This window comes from Mesoplodon bidens (genome assembly GCF_964165515.1).
Source record: "Mesoplodon bidens genome assembly, chromosome: 7".
Lineage (NCBI taxonomy): Eukaryota > Metazoa > Chordata > Mammalia > Artiodactyla > Ziphiidae > Mesoplodon > Mesoplodon bidens.
Genome location: NC_138164.1, coordinates 49,902,869 through 49,925,093, shown reverse-complemented (window position 1 = coordinate 49,925,093; position 22,225 = coordinate 49,902,869). Strand labels below are relative to the sequence as shown.

Genomic DNA, 22,225 nt, shown 5'->3' with positions numbered 1-22,225 from the left:
GCTCAGTCATTTTATGGGAACCTGACACAGTGACAGGCAAAAGGTTAGCTGGAAGAGAAAAGAGATGAAACTGAAACTAAAAGTGATTCAATATATACTAAGTTATCAGTTACTACTTGCATATTTATCCATGGTAAATTTTATATTTGTACTGGCTTTTCCTTGTGTTTTTAGGAACCCTGTTTGGAGTATCTCATTTGGTCATTTTAGTTAACAAATCTAAGTGCCTATTATGTGCATAACATTTCTGTGACTATCTAGCTCATTGATTTGTGCTCAAGTGATAGTATTCAATTTTAATATTAACTTTCTAAAACGTATAGAGCTTAGCCTTCCCCACATACAGGGCTTAATCTTCCCAACAAATTATATGTGTGTATTTTAAGGGCAAAAATAAATGAATTTATTCATATTCTAGCTCCCTGCCATCGGCACAAATAAATAGGTTTAACTATATTTCCTGTTAGCACTTTCTGAAGTGTTATTGAATGAGATGTCTAAAATGAGTAGTAGATATTATCTGTGTTGAGATTATCTTTGGGTTCCAATTACTTACACCATCTCTTTACAACTGTTATTCAAAAATAGTTTCAAAAGTTTGAACAATTTTAACATAAAATTTCTGTTCCGCTTTTGTAATACATTTTTATTTCCTTCAAAGTAATACATACACATAAAAAATCACACAGCACTAAAAGATTAAAATGAAAAATTGCAGTCTCCTTTCTAGTTCTTCCCCACTCTCCAGTCCTGCTTCGCAGACATAATCACTCCGAATTCTTTTCACTCTTTCTTGTGGTATTTATCTACGTAATTTAAAATAATATGCCTCTTCTGCCAACTTCTTGGCTTAAGTGATTCTTGTATGTTATTGAGAATTTAGGTCTCTTAGAGTCCTTCCCTTTCTCTCTTCTTCCATTCTCTTACTGTAGCTATGTCACAATTTTAAAATCTATTTTTGGTATTTACATTTTTTGATTATGAAAATATTGTTTACTGTTGAACTAAGTCTACTTTAAAAAAAAAGCATCCAGTGTTACTATTAAAATGTCTGAAGCTAATCTGATTTCTCTCTGGAAGTTTTTAGGATTTTCTTTATCCTGGTGTTCACAAATTTTGTGATGTTGTGCCTTGGTATATGTCTTTTTTTCAATCATGTGCTGATATTTGATTTTTTTTAAATTTAGGAGATGCATATCTTTTAGTTTGGGGAAATTTTCCTGTGGTTTTTAATAATTTCTCTTTTTTTCCTCTTTTCAATTCTTTCTTTCTGGGCTTACTGTTAATTGGCCATTGTATCTCCTATTTTGACAGTGTATCTCTTGGATTAATTGTTTAATTAAAAAAATTTTTTTTTCTCCCCAAGCCCATCTCTTAGGATTTTTGTTTTATTTTTCTTGTCCTTCACTTCATCTTCTCATCCTTCTACTGACTTACAAAATTTTTGTTATCGTAGTTTTAATTTCTCCAAGAGCTTTCTTGTTCTCTGTTCCCATTTCAATATTATGTTTTTGTTTCATGGATGCAATGTCTACTCTTATCTCTCTGAGATTATTAATAACATTTTATCGGTGTTTTCTTCTGTTTCTTTTTCCTGCCATTTCCTAATTTCTTGTGGCTCATTTTAGTCTTTGCCTTTGTATTGGAAGCTTTCATCAGATCCTTAGAGTCTTCGTTCTCTCAAAAGCAGACTCTAAGATAGGGAGATGATTCTAGGAATTATAATCAGAGAATGGGGAAGTGAGACAGTACAAGAGGAAAACTAGTAGAGAGTATATTGATTGAGTGGATTACTGCTGTGGGCAGCTGGGATTCAATATTACTGGAGACTCTCAGAGAGACTCTATGCTGTCCAGTACTAACCACTAGCCATGTACTGTTATTTAAATTTAAATTACTTAAATTAAATAAAATTTAAAATTCAGTTTTTGGTCACACTAACCACAACTCAAGTGCTCAGTAGCCACTTGCAGCTAGTGGCTGCCATATAGGACAGTGCAAATATCGAACATTTCCATGCTGGTTTAGACCATGATACCACAGAATTGTCTCATTGAGGTGCAGGGAAGCTGGGCACTTTATCTACCAACATCTGTCCCTTATTGGTTAAAGGTTGCTCCTGGCATTCTTTTTTTTTTTTTTTTCCACACCAAAACAGTACTTTATTTTGTAAATTTTGACCCATTGTTACTCCCATGTTATGGTTTTTTTCAGCTGTCAAGTGTACAAGGTAAAGAAAAAATTTAGTTAGGGGGGTTGTACCTGGAAAATAAATTTCTTCAACTCCATATACACGTTTCAGAACTGCTGGGTCCCAAGTCCCTCTATGAACTCCTGGGCTGCCAGTATCATGTGCAGCCTACAAAGCTACACTATCTGAATAGCTTATTAATTCTGCATATCAGGTCAATCAATGTGTCAACCTGTAACAGACTGCACACTTTTAACTGAACATGGCAAAATATTCACTCTCTAGAACTTTACATCATCATTTGATGTCAAACAATGAAGCAAATCCCAACAGTATATACAAAAAACAGCTTTGCATTTACAAAAGATTGTTTCCCATACTGATTAATCCAGGCAGCTAACTCATTGGTTTATGCAACTTTTTTGAAGAAAAATAAATCAATTACTAGCAGAACTATTAGTTGATCACTCATCCGTTGACAACTTACATCATTTATTCAGTGCTATATTAAATAATGTATTGGAAGATAGATTAACTAATAGCTCCAAGCCTCCTAACAATTTAAATGAAAATTACAAAATGTTTGAGACCCTATTTTGGAATACAAAGGGTGTTTGACTTCCAATTTCCATTCTCTGTAGAACAAGAACAGGTCATTCCTTTATGGACATGCATAAAATACATCACATTTTCTGTTCTGCTGATGCTATAAATTCAATACCAATTCTCCAGCCACATCAGTTATGAGCATAAAGTATATCATGTAACCTCAAATCTCTAACAGTGGAAGGCTTACACAAGAATTGATGCTGCTAGAATAATGCTGTTTCCTTTGATGTGATAACTCAGCATCCATCTCCCTCCCGCTCAGATGATTCTTCAGCATGTTAGAGCAGTGAGGAATGGTTTTAAACCCATACCCAAGTTAGAGTGAAGACATTGGTCACATAATACACATGCTCCATTTTAAAAAAAATTCTGAATCTTGGGCAACTGTTCTCCTGTAACTACTTTACAGTTTCTAAAAGCAGTTATTGTCCAAAGCTGGAAGAACTTAAGTCTTCTCAGATGAGCATGTGAATGAATGGAGGGAGGTAAACAAAATATAAAAAAGACGAAGTCTGATGGGGGAGCAGCCAGATAAGAAAATCAAAAAAGGAATGGTAATTTAAAGTTTATTCCAGCTATAATGCAGGTTATTCTGACTTTCAGATAACATCACATGGCATACTTCTGAGTCCATTCCGGAGTTATTCTGTTGTACTTATCTCTGTTTTATAGATCCGTGCAATCTCTGGCACTAGGGGGTCATCTGGGTTTGGATCACATAGCAGCGAACAAATGGATAAAAGAAATTTAGAAGTTAAAGCAGGAGACCACTGTGATCTTAGAATGTCGAGACAAATGCTGCCATTACTGTTAATATTTGGATGATAAATTTTGTTGTAAATGCAACCTTAGGTGGTTTGAAGGCGTAGTCTGTAGGAAATGAACTGTCAAAAAGAATACACTGCCTTGATATGGGCTGTCATTAGGTCCCATAATTGTAGCTTGCCAATGAAACATATCATCCCCAACTGGACCTGCAGAACATTGTACTGCAGGGTCACGGGCGAAATCACCAAGTTCCTTATTAATCCGTTTCAGTGCCATAGTCTGTGCTTTTCATTTGGCTCCCAACTATTTCGGTGTGCACTCAAAGGTCAGGCCAAAACTCTTGATTATCCCGGCGGCTGGGAAGGATTGTCTTTTGTCTCACACCAGCTCTGCCAGACACAGGCGCAGAGGGGCCGGGGCCTCCCTCAAGCTGCAGCCTGGCCTCCTCCCTGCGCGGCAGCTGGTGCCTCCCTGGCCCTACGGGACTCACGCGCACGACCTCTCCTGGCGTTCTTAACTCCCTGTTCCTTCTGGCTTGTGTCAGTCTGCTGTCTCACCTCTATTTTCTACTAGGTGCCTGCTATACCAAATGCAGAATTTCTCTAGATCTCTGGTCTCTAGAATTTCTCCAGAGACCAAAATTCTGGTCTGCCAGTCTGAAGGGAAGTAGTTGCTTAACTGAACACGGTGGAGGCAGCGTCTTATCAGTATAAATATGTAAGTTTTCAACCAAACTCCCCAGATTTTAGTGGAAAATCTTACCCCAGCATTCTATGGCAATTGCTATCTTCAAGTGCTAGATCTTTGGAGGGGTCTGTGAGTAAATTGACTTCCTATTCTTTTTCCTTACTGTAGGCATTTAGGTTTCAATCTTTTTTGATCTGCAAATTACTACCCCTTTGGAGCTTAAGAAAAATTATGATATATAGTGTTTCAAACATACGGAAAAGTATAAAGAAAAATATACGTGCAATTCTTGTAGTGCTGTGGTAAACCCAGCTAGGCCATGATGTATTGTTTTGTCTTGTCTTTTCTTTTCCCTCCCTCCCTCCCTTCCTTTTCTTCTTTCTTTTCCTTCAATGTCAAGATCTTTTATTTGATTAAATTTTAGGAGACTTGCCAACACTCATTGGTATCAAGGCAGCTAAGATTTGTGTTGGTTTTTCTCCTCTACTTTGCTGTGTTTAGTTTGGTAATATTTTATTGAGAATTTTCTGTCTATTTGCATAAGACATTTTGCCATTTAATGTTCTTTTCTTGTAACATCTGTTCTCATCTGGTTTTGATATCAGGGTAGCACTAGACTTATGAAAAAGTTGGTGAGTGTTACATCTTTTTCTGTTATCTGAAACAGTTTTTACAAGATTAGGATTAGTTGTTCCTTAAATGCTTGTTTTAACTACTCCGTTTGGGGCTAGCTGTATTTTTTGTGTGTGTCACACTCCTTCCTTCTGTTTTAATATTTCTCTTTATAACACAGAAATATCTTTCAGTTAGGTTCAGTTAGTGTAAGCTCTTTTTGTGTGTCTGAAAGTTTCTTTGTTTAACTCTCACTTTTGAATGATAGTTTACCAAGATGTAGAATTCTAGATTGTCAGGTTTTTTTCTCCTGGGTTTTTCTTCCTCAAATATCTTTAGAAAATTTTCCAAATTTCTTCTTTTTTTAAGTTTGGCATGACCAGGAGGCTTGGGTCTTATCTAAATATTAGGTCTGAAGGTCTAACAAATGGAAATTAATTTTTTAAATGGATATCCCAGTTTCTAATTAGACACCAGCAATATTTATGACAAAAAGTCCCTTATAGTCTCAAATATCTTTAATTTTAATGGAAACATTTCCTCCAAATGATTAAACCAGAATTTCTGAATCATGGCTCCATATTAGAACCTACTGATTTGATTGGTTTGGGATGGGGGTCTAGGTAAGCTTGGGTTATCTTTTGATGTGTCCAGGTAATTCTAATGTATAGATAGAGATTAAGAAACACTGAGTTACAAATTGAACTGTACTTCAGTGAAATTTTAATACAAATTCAGCAGTCTTTTTCTTTTTTTTTAAAGTTACTGACAATCTAATTCAAAATTAGATTGAATCTAATTTACAGGACTTCCCTGGTGGTCCAATGGTTAAGACTCCATGCTTCCACTGCAGGGGGCATGGTTCCTGGTGGGGGAACTAAGATCCCTCATGCTGTGCAGCAGCCAGAAAAAAATTTTTTTTTTTTACATGGAAAGACAAATAGTCGAAGCAATTAAAAAAAGAACATAGTTCAGACTACCTGATTCAAGATTTATTTAATTACAGTGTGTAGTAGTAATAAGGTAGACATTATGGATCAATAGAATAGAATCAAGTGTCCAGAAATAGACCCACACACATAAGATCAGTTGATTTTTAGCAAAGGTGCCAAGGCACATCAAAGGAGGAAGTTATAGTCTTTTCAACAAATGTCCTAGAACAACTGGCTAATCTGTGGGGGAAAAAATGAACACTGACTCTTACACCATACACAACACAAGGGTTATAGACCAAAATTAAAAACAAAAACAAAAACTTTAAAACATCTAGAAGAAAATTCTGAAAAAAAAAACATAAAAGAAAAAAAAATAATTAACTGGACTTAATTACAATTAAAAACTTTTCTTTGAAAGCTATAGGTAAGAAAATGCAAAGGTAAGCACTAGCATGGGAAAACTATTTATAATAAATATATCTGACAAATGATTTCTATCCAGAATATTTAAAGATCTCCTACAACTCAATAAAAAGAAAACAAATGATCAAACTAAAATTAGGCAAAAACTGTGAACACTCCTGCTAGGAATGTAAAATTGTACATTCCCTTGGAAAATGTTTTGGCAATTTAGCGTATGATCTTGGAGTTCTCTCCTAAGTATTTAATGAAGAGAAATAAAAACATATATCCACAGAAAAATTTGTTCATATATGTTTGTAGCACTTTTGTTCATAAAAGCCGTAAATTAGAAACAACCCAAATGTCCATCACAGGTGAGTGGGTAAACAAATTGTGATATATCCCTACAATGGAATACTACTCATTAATAAAAGGGAATGAACTATGAATACACACAACATGTGTGAATCTCAGAACATTAGCAAAACCTTATGCTAAATGGAAGAAGCCATATCCAAAGGAGTAAATACTGTATAATTCAGTTTATATACAATTCTAGGAAATGAAAAATAATTTATAGTGTCACAAAGCAGATCAGTAATCTGCCACCTAGGGCCAGTGGTAGGAGGAATTGAATACAGAGGAGTTTGAGGGAACTTTTGTTGGTGATGGAATTATATCTTAATTGCGGGGATAATTACACAGTTGTGCAATATTTGTCAAAAATCATTAAACTGAACATTTTAAATAGCTGTAAGTAAATTTGACTTCAATAAATTTGATTTTAAGAAAAGTAACACTGGATTGGACAATCTCATATTCTTGTCCATTTACCATAGTATATAATTATGTGTCCTTTTCATAAGTTTTTATTTATTACTTTACTATTATGGGTATACACTGACAGTTTAGTTTGTATTATAATAAAATAAAATTCTAGAATCAAAATTACATTTCAAGAAGGATTATAACTGCTCTTTTAAATTGTGTGTGTGTGTGTGTGCCTGCATGTGCGCGTATGTGTAGAGTCTTTACTATAGGCATCCTCTTCCAAAACAAAATAAAACAAAAATAAACAAACTGGGAATTGTAGCTTTATTTTACATAGTGCAGAATAAAATAGGCAAAGACAATTTTGGGAATGAAATTGTAGCTTCTAGTTTTTATTTTGTGACTTCAAATCCATGTTAGTGGTTAAATTACAGTGTTTATGGTTGAATGTGGAGTATTTACTGTGGAGAAAGTATATGTACGGTCTTGGCTCATTTACTAATAAAATATTTTAACCTTTAACTGAATGTTGCTATAGCATGGATGTTAAATGTATGTTACAATTACATTCTGTTGTATAATACTGGGAATGTTTTTATTATTTATATAGTAATAAGGTGAAAAAGTGTATACTGTTTAAAAAATATGTGGATAATGGCTATTTCAGATCTTTCATGTGAGACTATTAAAGCAAAAAAAAAGGTTAAATACTGTTTTGTATATGCTGAATTCACTGCTGCACAGAATAGAAGGCAATGACCATGTTTTCAGAGTGCTGGAGTGATTGTAAACAGATGAAGAAGTGCTGAATCAGGCACTCCAGGACTCTGACAGTTGCCCTGGAAACAGGGTGCATTATACTTGCTAGCAATAATCTCCCTCCCTCCCTCCCTTCTTCCCTCCCTCCCTGTTTCTCTCTCCTCCCCCACTCCCTCCCTCCTCTTCCTTTCCTGTTTTTTGATGATGGCAGTGCAAGTTGAATTTGTATATTGATCTAGGCTCACACTTAATGTAAATGATTTTTTAAAATTGAGTTCAATGAAGAAAAATTAAACTATAGTTTTAATTAGACTATATTATACAGTACCTGAAACTGAAAGGCTAAATAAACTGACATCTTTTAAAGTATTACATTTTCTTAGCAACTGGTAGATTGAAATTTGTAATTTACTAAGTGACCTTGGATAAATTAAGCCCTCTGTTTCTCAATTTTCTCATTTGTAAAATGGCAATGGTAATAGTACCACAACTCCTAGTGGTGATGTAAAGATTAGATGAGCTAATATTTGAGGTGCTGGCACATAGTAACTTCTCAACAAATGTTTGCATATCATCATCATGATCATATCCAAAGTAAAACAACTTCTATACCTCACTATGGCTATTTTAATATACGTGTTACTAAGCAATATAATGTATTTAAAAGAAAAATGCTGGTAATGACACTTGCAAATAAACAAAATGAAGTGTATTGTAAATTTTAGATCATATATGTGGTTGAATTTTTAAATTGTATTTATTGCCAATGTATTAGGTTTTGTAATGATCATTTAGATAGGAGCAATATTCATTCATTTTTAGAGTTTTTGGCCAGTTTCATAGATTTTAAAATAGCTGTAAAGACATAATTACAGTTTTCATACACACATATTTTAGCATTTTGGTGCATGCTGTAGTAGATTATATCTTCAGCATCTGACAGCATGTGACAATATTGATTTCTTCCTTATTCAATCGTCTAGCAAATACATATCGTGTACCTACTGTGTACCAGATGCTGGGAATATCACAATGAACAAGACAGTCAAGATTCTTGCTGTCATGAAACTACTGTCATGAAACTTAGAAATCATTGTTGGGGAAGAGTGATTGGGTAAAACAACACATAAAAGAACAAGATAGCTTCAGAAAGTGTGATAAGTCCTGAGAAAAAAATAAAACAGGCTGGTGGGATACAGTGTGCCTGGAAGGACTAATTTAGATTGCATGGTTATAGAAGTCCTTTGTAAGAAGATGACATTTGAGCTGAGACTTGAATGATGAGGAGATAGTCTCATGAAGACCTGGGGATGGATTTTCTGGTTAGTGGGAATAGGAGTGCAACTGCTTCTTAGGCCTGATAAGCTTGGCATATTTGAATACTTTAAAAGATGAGTATTGCTAAAGGGTAACGATTGAGTGGAAGAGTGATAAAGGAGACGGTGCGTAAAGATAGGCAGGGATCTATATTTCACATTTAGCCCTGGGAATCATTTCTTACTGACTCTGTGAACCTTGATGCCACTAGCAAAGAGAAGTATGGAAAACATGTGGTTGGTGTTAACAATGTGGCTTTTAGAAAACCAAAAAAATATCCACAGAGGTTTTCATTGCAGATTTGGAAGTATAATAAAAGAAATAATCATTAATTTTATAGGCTCTGGAGATAAATCAGGCCTGACTGATTCCTGGCTTCTTTTTTTTTTTTTTTTTTTTTTTTTTTTTTTTGCTTTACGCGGGCCTCTCACTGTTGTGGCCTCTCCCATTGCGGAGCACAGGCTCTGGACGCACAGGCTCAGCGGCCATGGCTCACGGGCCCAGCTGCTCCGCAGCATGTGGGATCTTCCCAGACCGGGGCACGAACCCGTGTCCCCTGCATCGGCAGGCGGACTCTCAACCACTGCGCCACCAGGGAAGCCCCTGGCTTCTTTTTAGTGAAATATCAAGGTATTAAAATTTGTTTTGAAAGCAGTGGAGGAGAAAACTTGTACATAGCACCCTTTCCTCCTATTATATATGTATTTATTATATAACTACATAAATATATTCATATATATGGATATGTGTATACATAGAGATTGATATAGACACATATATGAATACTAATAATTTTGGTTCATGTTTTGTGAATGCTATTACAAGATGTGAACCTATCATATTTATATAGAATTACCAACTATGCAGTTTGCTAGTAATTTTCTATTTTGGATTAATGCCCTTTGAGAATTAATCTTTCAGTCACTGGAATAGTGAATTAGTCACTCTTTGCTTTACTCACTTTGATAATTTACTTGAATATCATGGATTTTATGAAGGGATAGACTGATTTGTTTAAGTTTTTCCTTATAAGTTTAACTTCCGTCATGTTGATAGGTGATTTTTCTCTATCTGTTTCAGGGCCACAGGCCACAAGTATCCTTTGCTCTAGTCAACCATCTGGAAATTTTATGCCACTGATAATTACTAGAAAGATAATAATGGAAAAACATTAGTTAAGTGCCTACTATGTGTATGTGCACAACAATTGATAATTTCTCCTTCTGGGTTGGAGATTAGAATTAGAATATGAAAAAATATAGTTTTATTCTCTTTCTAGCAGGTGATAATTCTGTTTATTTCACTTTCAGTTGTGATCGCTAGTTCACCTCTGGTATTGAGAAAATTGTCACAAATTTTAAAAAATTATAAACAGTTCATGCTTGTGGTTAGCAGTTTAAATATTAGAATAAGAAAAATGGAAAGTAAAAGTTCCTGACCCCTGCAGTCTTATCCCCCAGAGATAAACTTTGCTAACAGGTTCTTGTGTTTCCTTCTAGAATTTTAGATGTTTATGCAAGCATATATAAGGATATGTTTGTGTGTATAAATTTACATATATAGTGTATCTTCCTTTCCTTTCTCTTTTTACATGTATAGGATCTACAATACTGTTCTGCAACATTTTTGTCACTTAGTACATATTATTGATATCTTTCATAGACCCATCTTGTTCTTTTTTTTGGTTGCTTCGGGTCTTAGTTGCGGCATGCGGGATCTTCGCTGAGGCATGTGCAATCTTTCGTTGTGGCCTGCGGGCTCCAGAGCATGTGGGCTCAGTAGTTGTGGCTCACGGGCTCTCTAGTTGTGGCACAGGCTCTAGAGTGTGCAGGCTCAGTAGTTGTGGTGCAAGGGCTTAGATGCCCCGCAGCATGTGGGATCTTTGTTCCCTGACAAGGGATCTAACCTGCATCCCCTGCATTGGAAGGCGGATTCTTAACCACTGGACCACCTGGTAAATCCCCCATCTTGTTCTTTATAACAGCTGCATGGTAGTCCATTGTTTGACTACAGTGTAATTTATTGACCTGGCTTCTATTGATAAACAGTTTCCTTGTAATTTGTATACTTGCATCGTGTATAAGTTTATCCATAGGCATTGCCTTTAAAAGTTTTAGAGCAGTTGCCAAGTTGTCTTTTAAAATAGTAGCAACAATTTATATGCACCACACTGTGTTCCAGTATTTCCCCTTTATATTCTAGCTAATGCACAAAACCAAAAACAGTTGACTGTAGATAGGTGAATTTTAGTGATAAACAGAAAATATTTTTGGTTATGATAAAAGTACCATTTATTTTCTTTTTCTTTCTTTTTTTTTTTTGGTATCTTGTGACATCTTTATAAATACATGGCAAAAGTTGAGTTTTACATTTAATCTCAAAGATGGTAGTACAGTGCTCAGCATGCTTGTTAGAAAACTTATACAGGACATGAATGATCTAAAGTGGTTAAAATAAATGATATTTATTTTAATACTTAGTTATTATATTCAAGCTAAAGTTCATGTAATTCAAATAACAGTAAGTACATTTTTAGACTTCTCAGTATGGACTTTTTCTGTCATTAAATATAGTTAATATAGTTTTAAAATGAATGATTAAAATGGATTTAAATTTTGCAGATTGGATCAGGCAAGAATCATCAATGGATGCTAAATCCATGGGGAACTTTTAATGAGGAACAGGATATTTCAGTGATTTTAAAGAGTATCCTTGCAGATTGCTTATTAGTTGCAAGGGAAAAAAACAATAACTATACAGAGGATAAATCAGACAACACCTTGATCGATGATCAAAATTAATAGCAGTAAGGGGTAGATGGATATCGTGTGTTTCCAGATGTGATTCTCCAAGCAGTATTAGTATTTCAACCAAGAATGAATAACCTAAATCTAGTTATGAGAAAAGATCAGACAAACCCCAAAATGAGGAGCATACTATTAAAAACAAAGGTTTAGGGCTTCCCTGGTGGCGCAGTGGTTGGGAGTCCGCCTGCCGATGCAGGGGACACGGGTTCGTGCCCCGGTCCGGGAAGATCCCACATGCCGCGGAGCGGCTGGGCCCGTGAGCCATGGCCACTGAGCCTGCGCATCCGGAGCCTGTGCTCCGCAACGGGAGAGGCCACAACAGTGAGAGGCCCGCGTACCGCAAAACAAAAACCAAAAAGAAAAACCAAAACCCCCCCACAAAGGTTTATATTCTAAAAAAAATTCAGTGTTATAAAACGCAGAGAGAGGCTTTAGATAGGTTTCAGATTAAAGGAGAGTAAAGAGATGTAACTAAATGTAATACCGATTGTAAATTGGATCCTATAAAAACTTACAGGACATTATTAGATCGATTGACAAAATTGGAACAGGACAGTAGATTTGATACGAGTATTTAGCAACGTTGATTTTTCTGAAGTTAACTGTAGTATGGTTATGTAGGAGAATATCCCTATTCTTATAAATTTACACTGAAGAATTTAGGGATAAGAGGGTATGATATAAGCAATTTTCTCTCAAAAAGTTCAAGAGGAAAAAATAGAGTATGGTTGTAAGGGTGCATATATGATAAGGTAAATAGGACAAAATATATTTTAAATATTTATTTATTTTTATTTTTAAATTTTCTTTTATTATTTTTTGGCTGCGTTGGGTCTTAGTTGCAGCACGCAGGATCTTCGTTGAGGCATGCGAGATCTTTCATTGCCGGACGCGGACTCTTCCTTGCAGCGCGCAGGCTTCTCTCTAGTTGTGGTGCACGAGCTCCAGAGCGCGTGGGCTTCTGCAGTTTGCAGCACACATGCTCTCTTGTTGAGGCGTGAGCTTAGTAGTTGTTTCGCACGGGCTTAGTTGCCCCGCGGCGTGTGGGATCTTAGTTCCCTGACCAGGGATTGAACCCACATGCCCTGCATTGGAAGGTGGGTTCTTTACCACTGGACCACCAGGGAAGTCCCCAGGACAAAATATTAACAGTAGATTAGTCCAGGTAAAGGACAAACAGGACTTCTATGCACTAATCTTGTTTTGCAACTCTTCTGTAAGTTTGCAATTATGCTCAAATAAGATGTTTAAAAAATGGATTAAAGATTTTTTTAAATAACAGTGACTTTTTTTTTTTTTTTTTTTTGCGGTACACGGGCCTCTCACTGTTGTGGCCTCTCCAGTTGCGGAGCACAGGCTCCGGATGCGCAGGCTTAGCAGCCATGGCTCACGGGCCCAGCCGCTCCGTGGCATGTGGGATCTTCCCGGACTGGGGCACGAACCCGTGTCCCCTGCATCGGCAGGCGGACTCTCAACCACTGCGCTACCAGGGAAGCCTAATAATAGTGACTTTTAAGAGCTGTTTATAAAACCAAAGATTTTCGATCAGTGGTATTTTATTGTGTATTAAGTAGGGAGAAATAATTCCAAAATCTAGCTATACCTCATTGCCAGAAATGCTAATTCTTTGTTGGAGAGTTTCTCATACAGAACAGTGTGGATACTATGATTAGCAGGTGTTAAATATCGGGTTACAAACTAAATGTTTTTAGAATCTTGAATTGGGGAAGATTAGTGTGGGCTACATGTTAGGACTCTGAAGAAAGTGCAAAAGTTTGTGTGTTAGTAGTAGTGGTGAGGTGAGATAGAAGAATTGGAAGGAAATGGCTAGAGGAGAATTCAAACTTGGAGAACGTGAATTTGGAAGTAAATTTCCATGTAAATGCTACCACTGTAGAGCAGTGGTTTCCAATCTTTTCCTTCCTGAGGATACTTGTCTCATTGATTTTAATATTCACTTCCCCTCCCCCACATTTTAAAACCTCTGAAGTCTGGGTGTGCCTTACGATCAGTGGCATCTGACAATGTGTCAGTGTGGATTGAAGTCAGTTCTTCCATAAAAGATTTGTGTTTGCTTCTGCCATAGCATGGGAGCCCTAGCAACCTGAGACCATTTTAAATTAAATTTAGTGCTTGAGAATTTGGACCACACTAGTAGCATGAATTCAGATTACAACTCTGTGTTAGTTCTGGATGGCAGTTCAAATTTGAAGGGGCGTTCCCCCCCTCCCCCCAACTAGTGCCAAAGTTAGGAAGACAAGTTTCTGTGCTGTTGCTTTTCATATAATAGGTTTCTCTTTTTCTCCTATATACTTTCTTTTTTTTTCTATATACTTTTGTCGTAGCTTTATTATAGGGTTTCCTATTAGACTCCCCATATTGGGCATTTTTTGTTCTTAGATGTACATAAAAATAATGGTGATAAAATACCTTTTTTTCCCTTCCTGGCTAACTCTTATATCCTTACTATTTGGATATATATCCTTAATTATATTATTCCTATTCATGGTTTCACAATATCTTTAATCTTGCCTGACCCAGAGGAATCCCTCTAAAAGTAAAATAACACTCTACATTTATAGTTCAGGCTCCCTTAAGCCATTTATCTTGAGCGGTTGCAAAGTAGTCACTGTCAGTTTTTGGTTTGGAAGACATTTGGGGCAACATTGTAGAATAGGTGAATGAGTACACATACGCCTTGGAGTCAGTCCTGCTTTTGAATCCTCTGCAACTTACTTTTGCATGTTACTTAACCTTTCTGAACCTTAGCTTCCTCATCTAGAGAATGGATATGATAATACCACTCTGATGATGTTATTGTGAGCCTTCCACGAGGTAGTATATGTAAAGGTCTAGTGTGGCATCTGGCACAGATGTGGTGCTGAATAGTTGATTGATTTTTTTGGGTTGACTGTAATAGCTGTTGTTTTTGGTTTCTCAGGATATTCCTTTTTACTCAATCCCTCTTCTTTTAGAAATCTGTCTTGCTCACCCATTCACCCCCTACACTTCCACCCAACCACCAAAGGGATGGGCACATTACTCATCCTGGTGATCTAGGTTAATCCGGTTGATACAATAGTAGGTCTAAGTCTGAGTGAGCATGTGACCAAAGTCCATCAGAGTCTTGTCCATCCAGAGATTGATATGCATTCGTTGGAGGAACGGAACCTCTCTTTACACTGCTATTACGAGTCTGAGATTTAGACTATGAAGCTTTTGGCAGCCATCTTCCAATTCCATGTGGAGAAGTTCTGCTTAAATAATAAAGCTAAGGGGAAACTACCAGGGATAAGAGTTGGGTGTGGGGGGAGGGTGGTTAGGGAGAGACATACACACACACACACACCCTAACCAACTGAAGGAGACCTACTTCCATTTTTGCAATACGCGGGCCTCTCACTGTTGTGGTCTCTCCCGTTGCGGAGCACAGGCTCCGGACATGCAGGCTCAGTGGCCATGGCTCACGGGCCCAGCCGCTCTGCGGCATGTGGGATCTTCCTGGACTGGGACATGAACCCATGTCCCCTGCATCGGCAGGCGGACTCTCAACCACTGCGCCACCAGGGAAGCCCTACTTCCATTTTTTTGAGGCCCTTCTTTCTACAGTTTTTCTTTCAGAACTATGCCAATTTCCTGCCCAGCTTTATAAGCCAATGAATGCCCCTTTTGGCTTAATGTGGGTTGAGTTGGCTTTCTGTCACTTGCAATGCAGATTTCTGATGGGTATGATAATGATATTATTTTCCCCAAGAATATTTCTTGTTCAAAGAACTGCCTTTATTGCTTCCATGCTGAATATTCAAAAACTAGTGTTTAACAGGCCATTAAATGGGGGATAAATGTCTGGGGAAAGAAATAAAAATGATGAATTTTTTTGTGTGTGTGGTAAGCGGGCCTCTCACTGTTGTAGCCTCTCCCGTTGCGGAGCACAGGCTCCGGACATGCAGGCTCAGCAACCATGGCTCACGGGCCTAGCCGCTCCATGGCATGTGGGATCTTCCCGGACTGGGGCACGAACCCATGTCCCCTGCATTGGCAGGCAGACTCTCAACCACTGTGCCACCAGGGAAGCCCCAAATGATGAATTTTTAAAGGAATATCCCTGAGTTTAAGCTATTTTCCATGTCATATGATTCTTTCCAGTGATGGTACAGAGAATACTGTATTGAAAGTAAACTTCTATTCAGATGTGCAAAGAAAAATTGCAGTGTAATTTTAATTAGAAACTGTTAGTCACATTTAGAAGCTCTGATTAAAGATATAATGGGCAAAATGGATGAAGTTACATTTGCAGTTTTTCGTGGGTTGGCTCTTCACTGCTTTTGCTTCTTAAGGATCTCAGATAGAATGAGCAGGACCTAACTGGTCTGAAGCTTAAGGGGTGATCCAGAATGCAAGTGAGAGGACCAGAAGGGTAATGAATCAGTGACAGCATTCACAGCTGGTAAAAATGCTCTTTGTGTTCTCATTCGGGATAGTTACTCTGGATAGGGGCCAAGGATCATAATATGGCCACATGCAAGTTTGCAATTTGATTAGACTTGAGAACATGTTAGGGAAGGAAAGAATTTCCTTTAAAATCATGCTGCACACTGAATACTCAAGAGTGGTAGAAATGATTTAAGCTGAGAAGGCAAGAAAATATTTAATCATTTTTCCAAGTCTAAGGATAGCTGTATCCAGAGAATAGTGTGTAAACTCCTACCATTTGTACTTCTGTTTTCTTTTCTTTGTGTGTGTTAGCATTTAAATTTTACCCAAGATAGGAAAAGTGGTTTATGTGGGTGTGCAAGAGATGTGTTTAAAAGTAGATCAGGGCTTCCCTGGTGGCGCAGTGGTTAAGAGTCCGCCTGCTGATGCAGGGGACACGGGTTCGTGCCCCGGTCCAGGAAGATCCTACATGTCGCGGAGCGGCTTGGCCCGTAAGCCATGTCCGCTGAGCCTGCATGTCGGAGCCTATGCTCTGCAACTGGAGAGGCCACAACAGTGAGAGGCCCGCGTACTGCAAAAAAAAAAAAAAGTAGATCATAATCCTGTGGATTGACTTAAGTAATTTTCTTTGCAAGTGGTTGCATAGGAGTATTAAATACAAGTCCTCCTACTAATGTCATATTTCAATAATGCCTTAATATAATATAATGTCTTAGTGAACTGCTTGATTATACTAGAGATTGCCCCATGATTCCTTTAATATGTCTCATAAAGTTGCACGTAAGAATGATATTGAGATCCTTTACTGTCAGGCACATAGACTTATTTATTTAGTATTTTTAAAAATTTGATTACCAGTTATATGTAGGACACCATGATAAATACAAAAAATACAGGAAATAGTCTGCTTTAGGCCAATTAGATTCTCAGAGAGAGTTAAAATATTTATACAAATATCTGTTACTCAAAGCATGTATATCAAATATCTTGTGCGGACTATAAGTGTTTTAAGTTCTGAACTCTTGTATAGCAGGATTTCATTAGGTAAAGATGGTAAAGAAAAACACTACAGGCAGAGGAAATAGCATATGTGATGGGAACAATCTCAAGTACTATAATTTAGTTGGATTTCAAGGTGTTTCTACTGCTGCTTTACATTTCAAGAGTTGTGGGAGAACACCAGTTTTACCACAACCTGGCCAGTACTGGATGGTGGTAGTGGCTGTATGTATGCAACTTTGTTTTAATGACTGTAGCAGGTTGTTTGGTTTTGATTAAAGGGGAAGCCTACTTTCTCAGCATCCTAGTTAATCTAACCTGTGATCATTTTTCATTACTTTGACATGTTCTAGTCCAGGGGAGGGGATGGTTAGATTCAGAGAGACTATAAATGTCTAAGTGTGTGTGTTTGTGTGTGTGTGTGTGTGTGTGTGTGTGTTGCTATTTGTATTGGTCTTGGCAGGTTGCAAAGTGAACATGATAACATTCTTCCTTTGGCCCTATTTTAAGCTTGCTTCTCTATTTGTGGATCTAAGTTATATTTGTGGATATAAAGGCAAAGATTTATATAGCTTTGAAATTCATGTTTGTTATTGAGCCTTTGAAATATGGCTAGTGTGGCTGAGAAATGGAACTTTAAGTTTTATTTAATTTTGATTAAATTGTTACATATGGCTAGTGGCTATTGTATGGGACAACACACTTATAGAGCTTAAGCAGTTTTGACTTCTTTTTAGGTCTATGGTGTTGGGGTGGGTGTTTAGCTCTATGGGATGACCAGATAGTATTTTCACTCACATATGGTAAAGTAAACACAAATTTAAAATAGAATATTTTAAATTTATTTAAATATGTTTTTGGTGGTTACACAAATTTTGATATTGTCAACTTACTAATTAGTTAATAGTTGATCAATTACTTATACTCTTCCTAATACCAAATACTGTATGTGAATGTTTGGAAGTGATATATCAATATTAATAATAGGATTATTAAAATAGTGATGAAGGGAAAGAGCCATGTAATAAAAGAAGGCAGGGGACTTCCCTGGTGGCGTGGTGGTTAAGACTCCACGCTCCCAATGCAGTGGGCCTGGGTTTGATCCCTGGTCAGGTAACTAAATCCTACGTGCATGCCACAACTAAGAGTTTGCATGCCACAACTAAGGAGCCAGAGAGCTGCAACTAAGACCTGGTGCAACCAAATTAAATAAAGAAATAAAATTCCTTAAAAAAAAAAAAAAAGAAGAAGGCAGAATAAGGGCAGGAGGGGGAGAAAAATCTAGAAAAGTCTAGGTGGAGATTAGTCTGGCAAAAAATCTATCTGTACCAATTGTCAGAGTAAAAAGAGAAATCCAATTAAAAAATAACACCTTTGTATAGTAAAAAGACATATGCCTTTTGGTCAAGAGAGAAACTTTTCTGTAAGATGAAACACAGAGAAATTTATTGAATTTTGTAGAGGGTGTTGAATAGCATAATGGATGGCATCATTTCATAGCAATTTTATAAATGATGGGAGACATTTTCATCTACTGTTTATAACATCAGACCTCAGTAAAAAATTTTGAAGACCTAAAGTCTGCCAGCGACTGTGTGAGTGAGCTTAGGAGCAGATCCTTCAGCCCTGTTGAGTCTTGAGATGGCTGCAGCCCCGGATGACAGCTTGACTAGAGCCTCATGAGAACTGGAGCCAGAGGCACTCAGCTGGGCCACTTTCAGATTATTTACCCACAGCTCTGAGATAAAAAGTGTTTGTTTTAAGCTGCTCACTTTGGGTGTAACTTTTTTACACAGAGGAGATAACTAATATCATATACTTACTATATGTTTATTATGCTATGCTTTTTTTTAGGATACAGGTACTTGATATTAAATGTTAAATAAAAATTATTTATGAAAATATATTTATATTTACTTGAGTTGACGGTATAGTTAGAAAAAGGGTAAAAATAAGGTACTTAAACTAGCCAACCTAAGTGGCTATTTGAATGAATGAAAAATAGCTAATAATAGTTAACATATATTGAACTTCTTCTGTGTGTCAGAAACTGTGCTAAGCATACTATGTGCATTATCTCATTTGATCCTCACAAAATCCAACGAGATATTTCAGGCTTTAAGAGGTTAAGTAACTTTCCTAAAGTTATGTAGCAGATGCATTTGGGACTTAACCCCAAATCTCTTTGACTCCAGTTTAGCCAGTGTACTATACTGCCATCAGAGAACTTCTCAGATGCAGAAATCCATTTACCAAGCATCTGAGGAATTCCTTTTATTTTTTCATTTCATTTCATTTCATTTATTTATTTATTTGGCTGCATTGGGTTTTCATTGCTGCGTGGGCTTTCTCTGGTTGCGGTGAGTGGGGGCTACTCTTTGTTGTGGTGCGTGGGCTTCTCATTGCAGCGGCTTGTTGTGGAGCACGGGCTCTAGACGCGTGGGCTTCAGTAGTTGCAGCATGCAGCTCAGTAGTCGTGGCACATGGGCCCTAGAGCACGTAGCCTTGAAGTAGTTCCAGCACGTAGGTTCAGTAGTTGCAGCACACAGGCTCTAGGACGCACGGGCTTCAGTGGTTGTGGCTCGCAGGCTCTAGAACGCAGGCTCAGTAGTTGTGGAGCACGGGCTTAGTTGCTCCATGGCATGTGGGATCTTCCTGGACGAGGGCTCGAACCCATGTCCCCTGCATTGGCAGGTGGATTCTTAACCACTGTGCCACCAGGGAAACCCCTGAGGAATTCTTAAATTTTGATGGATGCTGGAGATGTAGTGATGAAGAAAGTGAGACACAATCTCTGCTGTCACGGCATTTATAATCTTGTGAAGGGAATAGACATCAATATAATAAGCACATATTTACAAGCTGAGGGAAGTGCTGTGACGGTGGGTTCTGTGAGATCCTTTAAGAAGAGCCTGTCCTGTTGCACGTGAGTAACGGCACGCTTAAGGAGCCGAAAGAAGGCTGATGTCATTGTAGCACAGAAACCAAAAAGAAGAGTGGTGTGAGATTAGGCCAGAAATATATGCACGGGCTGGACTGGCCAGGCCTGGGAGGGTGACCTTTCGTTCTCCCTAAGAGGCATGAGAAGCTGTTGAAAAGTTTCATGTAATAGATGTCAGGGCTTTCTTTTTGAAAAGATCAAATATGGACAGATAGAATATAGAGGTACCAGAGTAGCTACGGGGAGATTATTAGGAAGCTGTTGCAATAATCAAGCTAAATAAGATGGACTAGCCTGATGGCAAAAGTCTTTTCAGAAAGGGGAATAGATTTGAAAAATGGTTACAAGATAAAATCAACAGGACTTGGCAATAGATTGATTACCAGGGGTTGGGGGAGAAGAAGGTATCAAGGATGACTGAAATATTTCTCGCTTGCCTAGCTGGATGTATGATGCTGTTTATCAGGATACAGAACATCGGAAATGGGACCAGTTTGGTCGTAAAGCTCACTAGTTAGCTCTTGCTGAATTTGAAATACCTTGAGTCATTCATGTTGAAATCTTGAGAAGCATATATTAGGTTAGGTCTCAAAGAACTCTGGAGATAAAAATGTTCAAAACATGGGCAAGTAGATGGAAATTGAAGGGGTGGGTAAGAATGCCTTGTGAGAGCTAGTGAGAAGAGAGTCTAGAAATTGGGGAGCACCAATATTAACTGGCCAAGCCGAAGAGAATAAGTGACAAAGGAGACAATAGGAGGGTTTTTTTCACTCATTTTCTCATCCATTCAACAGATATTTGAGTGCCTACTATATATCAGGCAATGTTATAGGATCCAGGGATATAGCAGTGGACAAGACAGTCCAAGTCTTTACTCTCACAGAGCCTGCACTATAGTGGACCATATGTAAATAAACTAAGTTATTCAGATAGGGACAAGTGCTAGAAGGAAATAGAAAAGGATTATGTGGTAGCATCTGAGATGGGGAAGACTAAAAGAGGAACAAGGTTTTTGATGAAAATAAGTAACTTTGTTTTCACCATGCTACTTCTGAGGTGTCTGATAGCCAAGTGGGTAACAGTGCCTGCTGCATGTTAGTAAACAGCACTGCCATTCACCCAGTTTGGCAGTCGTTCTTTATTCCTTCTTATTGTCTTATATCCCATATTCAGTCCCTTAGAGTAACTGCTGACAACTGTCTTTAAAACATATGCCCAGTCTGATTACTTTGATTACTGGTATGATCTCTTTGGTGCAAGTCACCATTTCTGCTTACCTAGACTATTACAGTAACCTCTTCTCTGGCCTCCCAACTTCTAATCATGTCCCTATGTAATCCGTCTTTCACATTGCAGCCAGAGTGATCTTTTAAAAATGAATATCTTACAATGTCACTTCCTTGATTAAATGCTCCAGCTTTTTTCCTATAAAGTCTAAACACTTTACCATGGCTATAATGCTCTATTAGATCTGGTCTGTTTCTACTTTTCTGACTTCATATTCAAATGCGTTTCACTCTGTTTCAGCTACACCGTCCAGGACTCTTTGCTGTTCCTTCAGGGTGTCAACATTATTCCTGAGTTTTGGGTATTTACATTTGCTGTTTCTTCTGTTGAACTTGCTCTTCCTACATATTTCTACAGAGCTTGTTCTCTCACTTCATATCAATTTCTGTTCAGGTGTGACCGTGTAAGAGAGGTTTTTTTCTTACCATCTCTCCATGCCTGCCTATCATTCTATATTTCCGTAACACATTTTCTTTTTCTTCATTCCACTTACCCCCCCCCCACACATTTGTTTATTATCTTTCTCCCTATCTAAAATTCAAAGACTTTGTCTTATTTATCTCTGTATCCCAGTAGCCTAGAATAATGCCTGGTGCATAATGTGTGTATTCAATAAAGATTTGTTGAATGAATGAATATATAAGTCTAGAGCTCAGGGGAAAGTTCAGTGCTGAAATGTAAATTTAGGAGTCAGTAGCATATAGAT

General features: G+C 37.5%; 1 protein-coding gene and 1 pseudogene across 3 annotated transcripts in view; one reads left to right on the top strand and one right to left on the bottom strand.

Moving 5' to 3' along the window:
* Positions 1 to 22,225, top strand: part of PDE3B (phosphodiesterase 3B) — a 164,385-nt gene that overhangs the window by 35,518 nt on the left and 106,642 nt on the right. The gene's annotated exons all lie outside the window — the stretch shown is intronic.
* LOC308620196 (ubiquitin-conjugating enzyme E2 D3-like) lies at positions 3,410 to 4,119 on the bottom strand (annotated as a pseudogene). Its single transcript has one exon. The product of its transcript is annotated as a ubiquitin-conjugating enzyme E2 D3-like (transcript).